This window comes from Hibiscus syriacus, unplaced genomic scaffold, assembly GCF_006381635.1.
Source record: "Hibiscus syriacus cultivar Baekdansim isolate YM2019G1 unplaced genomic scaffold, ASM638163v2 tig00110578_pilon, whole genome shotgun sequence".
NCBI classification, from domain to species: Eukaryota; Viridiplantae; Streptophyta; class Magnoliopsida; order Malvales; family Malvaceae; genus Hibiscus; species Hibiscus syriacus.
The window spans coordinates 391,375-407,670 of record NW_024062789.1 but is presented as its reverse complement, the minus strand read 5'-3'; the positions used below and the strand labels follow the sequence as shown (position 1 = coordinate 407,670).

The 16,296-nt window shown below is 35.2% G+C and overlaps 1 long non-coding RNA gene and 2 pseudogenes across 1 annotated transcript; 2 read left to right on the top strand and 1 right to left on the bottom strand.

Moving 5' to 3' along the window:
- Positions 1-1,235: 1,235 nt before the first annotated feature.
- LOC120133259 lies at positions 1,236-3,195 on the top strand (annotated as a pseudogene).
- A 972-nt stretch (positions 3,196-4,167) lies between these two features.
- Positions 4,168-5,040, top strand: LOC120133258 (annotated as a pseudogene).
- An 8,526-nt stretch (positions 5,041-13,566) lies between these two features.
- Positions 13,567-15,214, bottom strand: LOC120133346. The gene is made up of 2 exons (XR_005517087.1): positions 15,111-15,214; positions 13,567-13,956 (listed from the first exon to the last, which is right to left on the bottom strand). It is a non-coding gene; the product is annotated as an uncharacterized LOC120133346 (long non-coding RNA).
- Between the last annotated feature and the right edge of the window lie 1,082 nt (positions 15,215-16,296).

Below are 16,296 nucleotides of genomic sequence, written 5' to 3'. Positions count from 1 at the left end.
AAAATCATTTTTAAGGAATATAAAAAATGCCTTTTAAAATGGTATTTTGAGTGAAAATTAGGACAGTTTTTTAATGAATTTCGTAAGATTATATTCATTGTAACTAATTTTAAAATTTTTCTATCTATATATATACATATAAACTTTTTTATAATGATAAAATAATATGTTAAAAGTTGATTTCCTTAGAAACGAACTTGACCTAAATAGTTTCATTCAGAAAATAGGTCTGGACCCTAAGAATCTAGTTAAGTTAGGAATATAGAGTTTGGTCCACATTTTTCTACTTATATAACCCCTAACACCTAGGGGTTCTTAATACTTGTTATTATTAAATGAGAAATTGGTGTAGCATGCAAAAATGTCAGAGAATGAAGCCAAGTCTTTCACAATATATATATATACAAATAGTAAACCATAGTCATGGTTATGGAACTCTAAAACAGTAGAGATGAAAGCAAGAGGGAAATAGCCTATACTTTAGCCATGCCTCTTTTATATATTTAATCAATGGATCAATCATTTCACTGTAAACGTGAAAAAGGTCAACTACCCCATGATCATGATGTCAATATATATATAGTATAATACATGTCACCTCTCTTTTATTTTTTCTCTTCTTATTAAGCAAATAGCCAAATTTGAAATCCTCAATTAATTACGAGAGTTATTTTTAATAATTTTAAAATTATTTATTAATTTATAAAATATAATATTATTATTGCAAGGAGTGTGAAGGGAAAAGAGGAAAACACAGAAAGTGGAACATCAGAGGGTTCCCCACCCCCTTGGCTTGTGGTTTTGGGTTCTTGTTTACGGACAGTTTTGAGGACTAAAGAGGGATTTCACCTCATCCACATCTCTTTCTCTGTCTCTCCCTCTCTTTGTCTGAGTTTCGTGAGTTGATCGGGTTCAAAATTTGTGTGGTTATTGCTAGATTATTTTTATTAAAAACACGAAGCTTAAAAGTGGACAGAGATGGAGGATCTGCTCAAGCACTATATCTAGTAATATATATATACATGAGTTACAATATATTACTTGATCTATTTGTTTCTTCTTAAAGTATTTCTAAACAACAAAACAACCATTGTCTCTTGGGTTGAATCCAATACGAAGATTATCGTATGTCTTCATTCATATATGTTAAGCCTAGCTAATTCTTTCTCTTTTATCACTTAGTTTTGGATTTTCTTTTTGTACCCTACTTTTTTTTTTATGTAAAAGCAAGATCCATGGCGCATGATGCCACTTCTGGAAGTCTGGTTCAGTGGTTCATGCAATAGAAGATGATGAAAGGCTTATTATTCCACCACCACCACCAGAACCTTCAGCTTCATAGAAGAGGGCACATGATCCGTTTGTCCGGAAGCAAACTGCGTTCACCATGATCCGTCGAGGACGTTCGGGGACTTGACTGGAATCAAGAAGCACTTCTCGAGTAAACATGGCGAAAAGAAGTGGAAATGCGAAAATTGTTCGAAGAAGTATGCAGTTCAATCGGATTGGAAAGCTCACTCGAAGATTTGTGGCACTAGAGAATATAGATGTGACTGTGGAACCCTCTTCTACAGGTATAATAAATAATTAATCCCTCCTTCCCCCCCATGAACACAATAATGATATCCATTCAAAGGTTCAAATACAACAGCAATCATCAAATCTTCATTTATTGTGGCGTGCACTCAAGTATAGCTTTGAAACAAAAAAGGTTCTCACCGTAAACTTTACATTTGAAGAATTGATAGCAATATATACATCTGGCAGTTCCTAGTTTTCACCAGAGAGAGAGAGAGAGAGAGAGTACACATTGAAGTTTTATTTTCTGCACTAGCCCGGGTGGACAGTTTGTCCTATGTTTTCACAGCAAAAGAAAAAAAATAAAATGAACGGGATGCAGAAAAGAGGGAGAGAAAAGTATTTCTGCCATTGTCATAGCACTTTATGATCACTGGTTTAGTTTTTGTTTTGTTGTTTTTATTTATTTATTTTAACTTTTTTTCTGGGAATTCTTGTACAGGAGGGATAGTTTCATCACTCAGAGCATTCTGCGAAGCTTTGGCAGTGGAGAATGCAAGAGCAATCAACCCGCTTCTTTCCGCTCATCAGCAAGGTGAAGCCTCGTCTCACATGAATTTACAAGTGCCCCAGTTCAATCCCCATGCATTTTCACTTAAGAAAGAGCAGCAAAGTTTCACTCCTCTAAGGGCAGAGATTCCTCCATGGCTGGTGGCTAGCCAAGCAATGTTCGGGGCTGGTCCTGGCCCACAGCACCCTATAGATCTTTCCTCCTCATAATCAATATTCTCCTGGAGATTAGATCATCAATATTGTCCCCACTCTCCCTCCTCCATGCCATCAAACGACAGTGCCTTACCCTCACATGTCAGCCACTGCATTGCTTCAGAAAGCAGCTCATATGGGTTCGACCATGAGCTAAAAAATGGGGTCATCAACAGTACCGGCTACTGTTGATGCCTCGTTGATGAGACCCCACCAACCGACTCACGTGACTGCTGATTCTGCTCGCACTAACAAGTAACAACAACACAACACCTGTTTTGGACTCGACTTGCCTTCACCTGAACAAGAACTGGATGTGGGTAGTAGTGGTGGGCTTATCCATGGCTTGGCTCCTTTCGGGAACCGTAAACCTGCTGGTATTGCAGGCGATGATGATGATGATGATGATGATGATCATCATGACAACGTTGGCTCAGGTGTTACTCCTTCCCTTCTCCAAGACATGTTTAATTCCTCGTCTTCTGCACTTGATTTGACGCCACTAATTCTTTTGATGATATTGAATTTGGTGGTGGCATCTTGAACACAAAAAAGATAGATGGGAGTTCTATCAACGACTCATTCTCGAAAACAACTACACCACCACCAAAAACAACGACGACAAACGCGCAGAGTGAAGGCTTGACAAGAGATTTATTGGGTCTTAGAGCTTTCTCTCATACCGATATTCTCGACATCACTGGTCCGAGTAATTACTGCATCAACACTTCGCATGAGCAACGCAACCAGTCTCAAAAACCATGGCAAGGTTAGGTAATATGGCAACTTTTCTTTCTTTTTTCATTTCAACTTATCTTCAAACATATCTTAAATTTTATAATCTCTTTGCTACAATCTTTCTAAAGGGAAGGACCTCTAAAGCTACTGATATACAATGTCAGCTCTTGATATTCATATATAATTAGCCCATGATGCAATTTTGGCCTTTTTGTTTAAATATAATGGTAGTATATTCTAGTTCTTCATATAATTTATAAATGCTGACCTGCCGAGAAAACTCTAAGGTTAACTATATATATAAAGCTATATATTGTTAATACTGGGTGACCGATGTTCATGAAATCAGCTCCCAAAGAAAAAGAAAAGCAACTTCATGATGGATAAAACACTGAATATTGTGGGTTTAGTCTTCTAGTTTAACCATATTAATTAGGTGTTTTTTCAGTTCGAGTTCATAAGTTTTATTATTATTTTAAAATGTTATTTAATCGATGATTGGGTTAGCGTTTATTTGGAGAGAATATTGTGTTTATATCTTATTTGTTATGATTAAGACAAATTAGAATTGGTACATATATTTTCTCCATACACCAGCTATGATTTTCGACTTGTAATCATGGATTTTCTCTTTTACGTGTCAAGGATTTGGGGAGAGAAACCTCAACGGCCTCTTAATTAATATGAATTCAAAACTTAAATTGCTTGATTAATGCATCTGTTAAAAAAGTATACCATTCTAAAACAAGAGTTTTTAAAATAGAGCTTAATTTTACTACGACGACGACGATGATGATATTATTATTATTATTATTATTATTATTATTAATGCGTTGGATTCCGAAGAGAGAAACTAAAGATCGGATAAGTGTGAAGAGTTGGGCTAGTTATTTAGTTTAATTATATATATATATATATATATATATTGTAGAGACTCATTTTTATATGAATTTATGAAAATATTATATTATATTATTATTATTTTATTTTATTATTTTATATATTATAATTATTTTTTTGCAGGCCCCTATTTCCAACAAACAAGTCACTAAGTCACTACCCAATTAATTACCAACCCCACCTCACACGTCTCAACTAAACCCACATATGTTTCCTTCTTTTTCTCTCAAAAAGAAAAGTAGGAATATGGAGGCAGGGTTATTTATTTCAACTTTAGATTGGCAAGGATGGCGGGAGAGACCTGCACAAACGAATAAAAAAAGGGGAATAAAAAAGGCAAAAAAGGAATTGGAGAGAGGGAGAGGTGTCATGGCCTTTTTTATCAGAGTTTGGAATCTACGTTCAGGGATGACTCCGGCGTGAAACCGCCGAAGCAAGCTACTCCGGCCTCCTCGCCGAACCACTCTCTCTCTCTCTCTTGTTTTCCTTCTATATCCCCTCAGCCCTAACCCTACCTTACTAATCAGGATTCAACATGAAGGGAGGTAAATCCAAGTCAGATGCTAAGAGTGGCAGGCTCGCAAAGCTGGAAAGAAAGCGGGGAAGGTAGCCAAGGATCCAAACAAGCCGAAGAGGACTCTAGTGCTTTCTTCGTTTTTATGGAGGAGTTTTGTGTGCAATACAAAAAGGAACACCCTAAAAACAAATTTATTGTCGCTGTCGGTAAAGCCGGTGGAGATAAATGGAAGAGATTGTCTGATGCTGAAAAAGCACCTTATATAGCAAAGTCAGAGAAATGAAAGGCTGAGTATGAAAAGAACATGAAAGCCTACAATAAGAGACAGTGCAGGGCCTATGGAAGTGAAGCATTGCCTAGAGGAATTATTTCCGAAACATATGACTTGGAAATACTGCCATTATGGGGTCTACAGAGTAAGAAGAAGCCGAAGTTGTCCAAGGGCTTGTTAGCCATTGCAGTTGGCATAAAACAAAAAGAAAATGCCAACAAGATGATCAAGAAGTTTCCACATAATGATTTCACCGTGATGTTTTTCCATTACGATGGCATTGGGGATCAGTAGAAGGACTTAGAGTGGAATGACCATGCTATACATGTCTCCGCTACCAATCAAACGAAGTGGTGGCCATGTCATTAACAAACTTTTACATTTGCTTTTTAATTTATGTCGTTTTTTATTTGTTAGTTTTTTTACTCAATCTTATTTAATATTTATTTTATTATTATTATTATATTAATATTTTTTAATTCTTTTTTCATATTTATTTTTATTTACAATCTACCAATATTTTTAACTTTTTTATGGGATTTTTAATTAATCGAATGTAAGCAATTCGAATCGAATTTTTAAATTTTAATTTTCACTATTAAGACAACTGACAAATTAATTGGTACCGAAAGGGCAATACAAGGGTGCTAATCCTTCCTTGATTGTAATCGACTCCCGAACCCGACACATTTATGGTAAAATGCAGATCAGGTAAGATGATGTCCGATCTACCTAAATATTTTTAAAATGATCGGTGGCGACTCCTAATCCATTTTCCTAAGTCGAAGCTCAATTCCGGGCCCAACCCGAAAGACGGTCGTGACAGCTTGACAACTTCGTTGGGGACAGGTAAGTGAGTCAGACTAGAATTAATTTTTTGTTGTCTTTTATGCGAAAATAGTAAATTTAAATTTATTTATTCGATTACAATTATTTACCTTTAATTAATTTTCAAATAAATAGTTGTACTGCTATTTTTTTCAATGATTTCATATTTTTGAAAAGTTTCTATCTCTGGCTCTATACCTGAGCTCCGAACCCTTTTTAAGTGGGGTGAAAGCGACGCTTTCGTGAGAATTTATTCTCCGCACAGGCCTTCAGGATTCATATGTCTTATGTCTTCGTGTGAATTTATTCACCGCATAGACATAAGGGAATGTATCCTCTCGAGTTTAACTTAGTCCACACAAGCTTGTAATGGGCTTAGGACTAAGGGTCTGACAAGCCCAAGGGGGCACCAGCAAAGAGAACTCGGGTACCTTTTTTAGAACCTAAACAGGGAGACTATAAGGAGTTAGAGCCTACCCCAAAATCTCATTACAAACCTTAGACTGCTTCGATATTATTTCCTACTTTATTTCATGTTCAAAGCATGCGAACTAGAAAAATATGCGGTTAGGACTTGTTCAAAATTAACATGTGGGATAGAGATCATGTTATGTAAGAATAATAAGCATGTGGGGTAGATATCATGTGGGGTAGATATCATGTGGGGTAGGCTTTTTTATTTTCATTATTGTTTTGATTATTATCCTTATCTCACTAACTTGTTCCTTTCATTTTTTGTTTTCTTTCGTTTTATTTTTATCATTTGCATCATTCAAAAGAGGTGTTAATCCACAAAAATATGTTCGTTAAACATAAATAATTTACATTAATGGACAAAGGGGTTATAATACAAGAGGTGAAAAACACAAAAGGACAATCTGCAAGGCAACTATGTGTCGCATTCAATCAAAAAGACACGGTGTCCACAATTAAGTACATCAAAAGTCAACTTTCAGAAATGGGTTGGCGAAGGTTGTAGGGGTAGATGAGAAAAGTGTTATTGACCTGAAGAGTCATTTCAAAGACAACAAGAACAAGATGACAAAACGATAGCCGAAATTTGAAGTCATTGTTGACAAATTCAAGAAACAATCACTTCAAATAATCTCTTTGATGAAGGATTTCAATGGTGTTTCCGTTAGGGAACATACTCAAAAGAGAGTGAAAACAGGAGATGCAATCATTCGAGACTTCCTGGCACAAGTACAAAAAACATCTTAGAGAAACCGAAGCGGTTCGACAGGATTTTCAGCCGGTGACAGAAGAAGGCGGAAGACGAATCAACCTGTCAGAAGTTGTTCTGGGTCTAGAAGAATATACCTTTAAAATGTTTTTTATCTCTTAAAAATAACACTTTTTTCCCCAATAAGGATTATTTATAACAACAGACACATTTTTGGATAAATGCCTCGAACATTTCATGCATTATGCATTCCTGTATTTTTCGTATTATTTTTCTCTTTTTTATTACCTTAACATGTCTCATGAAAAAAGGGAACATTTTGATCCTATTCGCATGACTTACAATGAACTTTACCAACAACTTTTTGACATTTACGTAGTGTCGCCATACTCAGTGGAACCCTTGAAGCCCATCTTATTGTGAATATCATGGCGGTGTCCTAAGGCACACTATTGAGAACTGTTACGTATTCAAGAGAATCATGAAGAAGATGCGTAACAAGAAATGAATCGACTTCAACAACTTGAGGGCATCAAAGTGGGGAAGATCATTTCATCATTTGAGGCATTTTGTTTGAATTTGTTTTTTTCCATCTTTTCTCAAGTTTTTATAAGAACATTTATATAAATTTATGTTACTTTAAAGACGACGAACAATGAATCAAATTTGCAGACTTGAAATTCTTTGGATATCAACTGAATTAAAAACTCTGTAAATGATTGGATTCATAGATCTTTGATAAAGTAACACGATTAAAAAGTGGTAAAACAAGGACTTTGACCTTACCCCAAAAAAATATGCTCGAACACCATACTTTTCTCTTACAAGAACCACGATAGCTTTCTCCTCTCATAAAGGAACGAAAAACAGGCTTGATATTTAGGTGTGCATAGGTGCGGACAACATGGGGCATCTTTTACATATGACATTACTATATTTTTTGTTTAAGACTTTCAGTGATGATAATGATCTTCACGAATGGAATAGTTGAGTAAGTGAATCTAATTTAAGTCAGTTGCTTGGAAATTGAACTCTAAAGATGAAATTTTTGACTTTCAAAAAACACATAGACTATAACAGGTTCTTCTTGACAATCTTAAGAAATTAAATCCGTAAAGCTGAGCTATTCCATTAAGGCAATTGGTTATAGAGGAAACTCGAAAGCCCTGATCTTATGAATAGATTACGTTCAAACCATGACATTGCTCGGACACTTGGTAATTCGGTGTTTGCTCCATTGCTTTTGTCAGGTCGAAGACTTTGTGATGAGATGAACCCTTCAGTTAAACCTGATAAAAGTGATTATAATATTAAGTTGTCACTCTAAAGCAATTGGTTAAACGCCCCGGCTTTATGGATTCGACTAGCCAAACAATGACAAATCAAATCAAATTTATCTAAACAAGAAATTTTCTGTAATGACGGACTAAGGGAGTTAAGGAACACCTGTTATAGTCAATTTCACACGAGCACTCAGGAATTTCATTTTTAGACCGATATTTCTGCACTGACTTTGTTAGAAGAACCTACAAAGCTTGAACAAATGAAAGATTTCAGGTAACCGAAATAGAAAGTCTAGTAATTGGTTAAACGTGTTACGTCATTTTGTCCGCGTCTGGTTAAAATACCAAGCCAATAGGGGCATGTTGCAGTGTCTAAAGGAACAGACGAAAATGACATTTTGGTGGCTGAAACCTTAGAAAATAAAAAGGAACCTAAAACCAACTCATCAATTTTGGACATTTATCAAAGAGCTATAACTCTAAAAGCGGTAAAGAGCTATTGATTCTGTTGATATTCTTTGAACTTATGTTTATGATTTGATTCAATTGCGAGTCTAGATTGAGTGGCAATATTTTACAAAAATTTTACATTTTTATATCTTTTTTCCCTCTTAAAATACGAGAAAGGAGAAAAACATTTTCAAACAGGACAATATCAAATGTGAAGAGTCTTGGAAGCTGTTGAGGCTCATTTTGCCTCTATTGAAGAAAGAACGAACAATGATCTTGAAAATAATCAGTTTGAGAGACCAAATATAACTTGTGACATCGTCAACAACCTGAGAAGAAAATGGGACATTGTTGATTCCAAGGACAAGACCAGCAGATAAAAATGAGGCTCCATCCAAGGGATAAAACACAATTAATTCATGTTGCATGCACCTTAGACATACTTAAGAGCATCACATTTATCATTTTTAGCATACATAATTTTTTTGCAGCTTTTTTAGTCAAGTTTCAACTTCAAGACGAAAGATACTCGATTCAAAAGCACATTAAAAAGTTGATGGTGGTTGCTCAACTTCACAGCGGAGGGGCAACTGTCTGACGACAAAACAACTTTCCCAGTTTCATTTAGAGCCAATTTCAACTTCACGGCGAAGGATATTGGACTCGAAACAACATTCATCTTTAGATTGGATTTCAACTTCACGACAGAGGATATTCAATTCAAGGCTCAACTTCACAATGAAGGGGTCATCCACGGTTTCAACTTCACGACGAAGGGAATCGTGCTCACCAGCAACATTTATCTTTAGATTGTATTTCAACTTCACGACGAAGGATATCCAATTCAAGGCTCAATTTCACAACGAAAGGACCATCCATGATTTCAACTTCACGACGAAGGGAATCGTGCTCACCAGCAACATTTATCTTTAGATTGAATTTTAACTTCACGACGAAAGATATCCAATTCAAGGCTCAACTTCACAACGAATGGGCTATCCACGGTTTCAACTTCACGACGAAGGGAATCGTGCTCACCAGCAATATTCATCTTTAGATTGGATTTCAACTTCATGACGAAGTATATCCAATTCAAGGCTCAACTTCATAACGAAGGGGTCGTCTACGGTTTCAACTTTACGACGAAGAGAATCGTGCTCTCCAGCAACATTCATCTTTAGATTGGATTTCAACTTTACGACGAATGATATCCAATTCAAGGCTTAACTTCACAACGAATAGGCCATCCACGGTTTCAGCTTCACGACGAAGGGAATCGTGCTCACCAGCAACATTCATCTTTAGATTGGATTTCAACTTCACGATGAAGGATATCCAATTCAAGGCTCAACTTCACAACGAATGAGTCATCCATGATTTCAACTTCACGACGAAGGATATCGTGCCCATAAGAAGCAATGCAACCCTCGGATTTCAACTTCACGACGAAGGATATCCAATTCAAAGCTCAACTTCACAACGAAGGGGCCATCCACGGTTTCAACTTCACGATGAAGGGAATCGTGCTCACCAGCAATATTCATCTTTAGATTGGATTTCAACTTCACGACGAAGGATATCCAATTCAAGGCTCAACTTCACAACGAATGGGCCATCCACTGTTTCAACTTCACGACGAAGGGAATCGTGCTCACCAACAACATTCACTTTTAGATTGGATTTCAACTTCACGACGAAGGATATCCAATTCAAAGCTCAACTTCACAACGAATAAGCCATTCACGATTTCAACTTCACGACGAAGGATATCGTGCCTAATGGATTGACTTAGTGTCACAACAAACACTATCAAGTCTAAAATCAAAGAGAACCGGACAAAAACTTGTTGTCTTTTTCATCTTTGCCCTATTCTTGTTAACACAAAAATATGCAAAGATGGGCAGCTGTAGACACCCATTTTTTTCGGGTCTACGAAAACATTATATTATATTATTATTATATTATATTATTATTATTATTATTTTATTAATTTATATATTATAATTATTTTTTGCATGCCTCCATTTCCAACAAACAAACCACTAAACCACTACCCAATTAGTTACCAACCCCACCTCACACGTCTCAACTAAACACACATATGTTTCCTTCTTTTTCTCTCAAAAAGAAAAGTAGGAATCTGAAGGCAGGGCTATTTATTTCAACTTTAGATTGGCAAGGGTGGCGGAGGGAGACATGCACAAACGAATAAAAAAGGGGGGAATAAAAAAGGCAAAAAAGGAATTGGATTGAGTGAGATGTGTCATGGCCTTTTTTATCAGAGTCTGGAATCTACGTTAGACGATGACTCCGGCGTGAAACCGCCGAAGCAAGCTACTCCGCCCTTCTCGCCGGACCACTCTCTCTCTCTCTCTTGTTTTCTTTCTATATCCCCTCAGCCCTAACCCTACCTTACTAATCGGGATTCAACATGAAGGGAGGTAAATCCAAGTCAGATGCTAAGAGTGGCAGGCTAGCAGTGAACAAGAAATAGGGGTGGGAATAGGCCAGGCCAGCCTACAGGGGCCTGGGCCTAGCCTGTATAAAGCTTGGCCTGGCCTGGCCTATTTAACTAAACAGGCCAGGCCCAGGCCTTTTTAAAGGCCTATTTAACTAAACAGGCCAGGCCCAGGCCTTTTTAAAGGCCTATTTAACTAAACAGGCCAGACTTAGGCATATTAAAAAGCCTTATAAGCCTGATAGGTCGGCCTATTTAGAGTGACTACTTTGTAAAATGTACTAAGTTAGAGTGACTTAATAGGGATTTTATTCTAAAATTAATGGCTAAACTGAAAATATTAAATGTTTATTGTTAAACAGGCTTTTAAATAGGCTTTTAAACAGGCCAAGCCTAAATAAAAGCCTTTGACAGGCCACAGGCCAGACCTACACAAATCATTGTAGGCCAGGCCCAGGCCTATTAAAGCCTAGCCTGGCCTGGCTTATTCCCACCCCTAACAAGAAATCAACCGCCAAAGCTGGAAAGAAAGCGGGGAAGGCAGTCAAGGATCCAAACAAGCCGAAGAGGCCTGCTAGTGCCTTCTTCATTTTCATGGAGGAGTTCTGTGTGCAATACAAAAAGGAAGACCTTAAAAAAAATCTGTTGCCGCTGTCGGTAAAGCCGGTGGAGATAAATGGAAGGGCTTGTCTGATGCTGAAAAAGCACCTTATATAGCAAGGGCAGAGAAGCGAAAGGTTGAGTATGAAAAGAACATGAAAGCCTACAATAAAAGACAATGCAGGGCCTATGGAAGTGAAGCATTGCCTAGAGGAATTATTTCCGAAACATCTGACTTAGAAATGTTGCCATTATGGGGTCTACAGAGTAAGAAGAAGCCAAAGTTGTCCAATGGCTTGTTAGCCATTGCAGTTGGCATAAAGCAAAAAGAAAATGTCAACAAGATGATCAAGAAGTTTCCACAGAATAATTTCACCGTGATGCTTTTCTATTACGATGACATTGGGGATCAGTGGAAGGACTTAGAGTGGAATGATCGTGCTATACATGTCTCTGCTGCCAATCAAACAAAGTGGTGGCCATGTCAATAACAAACTTTTGAATTTGCTTTTTAATTTATGTCGTTTTTATTTGTTTTTTATTTTTAAGTTTTTTTTACTCAATCTTATTTATATTTATTTATCTACTTTATTTATTTTATTATTGTTATTATATTAATATTTTTTAATTCGTTTTTCATATTTATTTTTATTTTACAATCTACCAATATTTTACTTTTATGGGATTTTTTTAATCAATCGAATGTAAGCAATTCAAATCGGATTTTTAAATTTTAATTTTCGCTATGAAGATAACCGACCAATTAATTGGTACGGAAAGGGCAGTACAAGGGTACTAATCCTTCATTGACTGTAACCGACTCCCGAACCCGACACATTTCTGGTAAAACGCAGATCAGGTAAGATGGTATCTGATTTACCTAAATGTTTTTAAAATGATCGGTGGTGACTCCTAATCAATTTTCCTAACTCGAAGTTCAATTCCGAGCCCAACCCGAAAGATGGTCGTGACATATGTATATAGTTTTTTCGAGGGAAAAAATGGTGTCCAACACCTGGTGTGGGTGCAAATGCTGGATTCAATCCCGAGGAAAGGTCCTCTCTCTGCCTATAGTATTTGGCCTCATTATATGTATATATATATATATATATTAATTTCATGTGGTTTTTAGAAGAAATTTTTTTTTGTTGTCCTCTTGATTCTCTATGATTTTATCTTGGTTAATCTGGATTTAGGAATAGATCTAGAGGAGGGCGGGTAATCAGGATTTAGGGATAGATCTAGAGGAGGGCGGGGAGGCGGGTGGAGAGTAGCTAATCAAGTGGGAATGTTATCGAAGTGAGGTATTATTAACCTACCATAACAACAGTGATGATTAACCTTTACAATAATAGAGGGCTGTGGCCTGTGGGAGAAAAGATGATTATCCCAAATAAATCTTGATATGTTAGGTTAATTTAAACATATGTACGAGCTAACTTTGATAGTTCCTAAGGCATCTGTCATTACATTTTTTGTTTAGATAATATATAAAAGTAAAAAGTAAAGAAAGAAACAAATCTAAATTCCCCACTTTTGTTCTCGATATCATGTGTTGGAGTGTAAGGCATGCATGTTCATCCTTTTCTTCCCTTTCTTTATATCTCTCTTCCATGTGTAGAGAAAATTAAAGAGTAAGAAAACATGTTGCAGTGTGCAATTTTTGACAACTTTTCTTTTTTAACATCCATCAGTTTAAAAGAATGGCATGTTTTGTTATTTGCACACATGGAGTTCTTCTCGCTCGGGGAGGAGATAATAATATTATCAATGAAGGAAATGGTGTGGGCATGAGATGAGGTTTTCATGGCATGGTGGGATAAAAGCACAATATATCCCCTAAATCCCATGTGTGATGTTTCCTACTTTTTGTATGGTATCATCAACATTAATATCACCACCTGAATCACAAGCTTGGTAAAATGGGAATGCTAGTAGTTAACATCAGATACATTAAGGCTGCAACTACTTGAGATTGTTTCCATTTCCCACAGGGAATGTGCATTTGGGTATGAGAAATATTCACAATTCAACTTAAATACCAATATAGCTTAATTCAAATAAAAAAGTGCTGGTTTTCTTATTTCATGTGATTTCAAAAGTAACGACCAAAACTAGAATTCCAAGCATAGCCATCTGCTCTTGACAAGCTCCAGTGAGCAGTCAACTATGCTACCTACAATACAAATGTCTACAAGCTTCCGAAAGAAAGGGGAAAAAAAAGGCATATCATTTTGGTGGTTGCTTAGACACGTCATTTGGGTCGTGTTTTGATCCTGTCATAGCAGCAGATGCTGCAACGGTCATGGCAGCTGCGGCTGCACCTAGCTTAGCACCACCCGCAGCCTTCATTGCCCCAGCTACTTTAGCAAAAACAGCTATCCCTCCGACAAGGAAAGCCCTCAATGCTACTGTTGGTTTCACGGCCATATTTTGTCGAAGAATCTGCAAATTTTCCAATATTACAAAAATTCAAATGTCTATTCTCATTCAAACAAATATAAAAACTGTAAATATATCTGGTAAATCTAACCGCTAAAACTTTGATGTTTGCTATGCATGAAATGATTAAAAATGCAAACGGATAGAAAATCTCACGAAACTGCTATACACACATCCTGTAGCTTATACTCGTCACACATAATTTTTGTTTGGTTGCCTGAGTTCCGAACAGTCTAATATTTTACTTTTTCGCCCTTTTTTAGATGGAAATTTTCACCACAGTTTTATACATCAACCAAAGCAACATGAGTTAAAACATCCATGTATCCCGGACTGGAATGTGAGATTACAGATTTTAAACTTCAACAGCACTGCTTACTGAGACCAAAAAAGCCATATGACTGAAATAATCTGCCAGATTGTTGAACATGATGAAGATCAAGAATTCCTAGATACCAACATTCAGATTAGAACAGTTGTAGTTCGACTCATATCTAAAGCACCTCGACCCTAGATGATCAGTCATGCCATCTTCGTTGAAAAATTATAGTAGAAGAAGACCATGTGACAAGTAGTGACCATGAGAGGGCAAACTTGTTATTCTTGGAAAGTGTTGGAAAGATTAGAATTTTGTTGACTAATAAACAAGAAAACTACTTATCTAAGGATAAGCGGTAACTAATTAACACGGGCAGACTTCGGTTCTACAGCCTTGAAAGCACTTCAATGCTAAACCTAGTTGCAAAAGAAGCAAGAAGCAACCACCAATTCACGTAGGCAAGTTTTCAACAATCTGAAAAAAGAAGCAAATCAATCTAAATAACAAAAACTAAAATTCGTATTTTCTCCTCAAAATTTATACAAGAACTGCAAGCTGTTAATTTTTCATAAGGATTAAGGACCACAAATCCTGAAAAAATATCAATTTTGATTCCAAAGGCCAAAATCAGTTCTGGTTTAGAATCCACTTTCCCAAAATCAAATAAACTGTAATGCCCACCTATCCGCACCCCAGCTAAAGAAATTTACTTTCCCCCTTCTGTTTCCTCTTCATTATCAAACGTTAGATTAAAGGCGAATATAGATAATTAAAAAAAACAGACAGAAACAATCCCAGATCATATAACAGGCAAGACAAGAGAAAGGAGAAACCGAACCTTAAAATTTACGGAGAAATATATTTTCGATCGAGTCCTTCTGCCAATAGTCTGGAGAGTGTAATAAGAGAAATGAAAGGGAAAAAATCGTAATAAATATATATACTGATGAGATGAGGTGTGATCTTTGTATAAATGGTAAACTACACCCAAGGTCATATAATTATAAATTTATTAACAAATAGTCATTTTTCTTTTGCAGATTATAAACAGACAATTTAGTTAAAAGATTATTACAAATATATAATTAAAATTAAATATAGACTGATAATAAACATTATTTGATGTAATAATAATTTTAATCTTTAAAATTTTATATAATTTATTAATTTAATTTAAATTTAAAATAATCTAATAATTTAATCTTTGTTTATCTTTGTCCTTCATTACTTATTCTCATTCAAAAAGAACAGTTTACATTCTTATCATTTTTCTGATATAATAATTTAGTATTATTTTATGATTAAATTAAATTTTATTCAATTACTATTTCAATTTGTTAAATTAGTTTAGTGAAATATTTAAATATAAAATTTAATATTTAACTAAATTCATAACCTATTAATAACACATCATCTATAAATGTAACTAATCAAATCTAATTAATCAAACTAATATCCTTCAAAAAAAATATTTAATTTTGCAATAAGATCACTTAATGAATTCAAAAAATATAAAAAAATAAATACTCCCTCTGTCCCACTTAAATTATCTCTTATTGATTTTTTTGTTCAAAATTTTTCAACTTTGGCTCATTATAATTTAAAATTTATTTCAAATAAAAATATAAAAATATATTTTAAAAACCTTTAATCAAGTAATTTTAGAATATATATTTAATAAAATTTATTTTTTTAAAATATTTAATATAATCATGATCAAATTTTTTAAAAAATATTTTGACATTTAAAAGTTCAATAAAGAACAGTTTTAGGGGACAGAGGTAGTATAATTTTTATTAAAAAACTGAAATTTTATAAATATTTAACAATACTTGAAAAAATGTGATTCAAATGTAATAGAAAATATAAAACAAAAAACAATTAGCAAATAAGAAAATTAAGAATCAAATCACAACAATCAAATTATATAATAAATAATTTAATTTAGAAAGAAGATAATTTTTTTATTATTCTAACTTCATAAATTCAAATTTAACTTAAGTTTAAAATCCCAACCAAAAGAT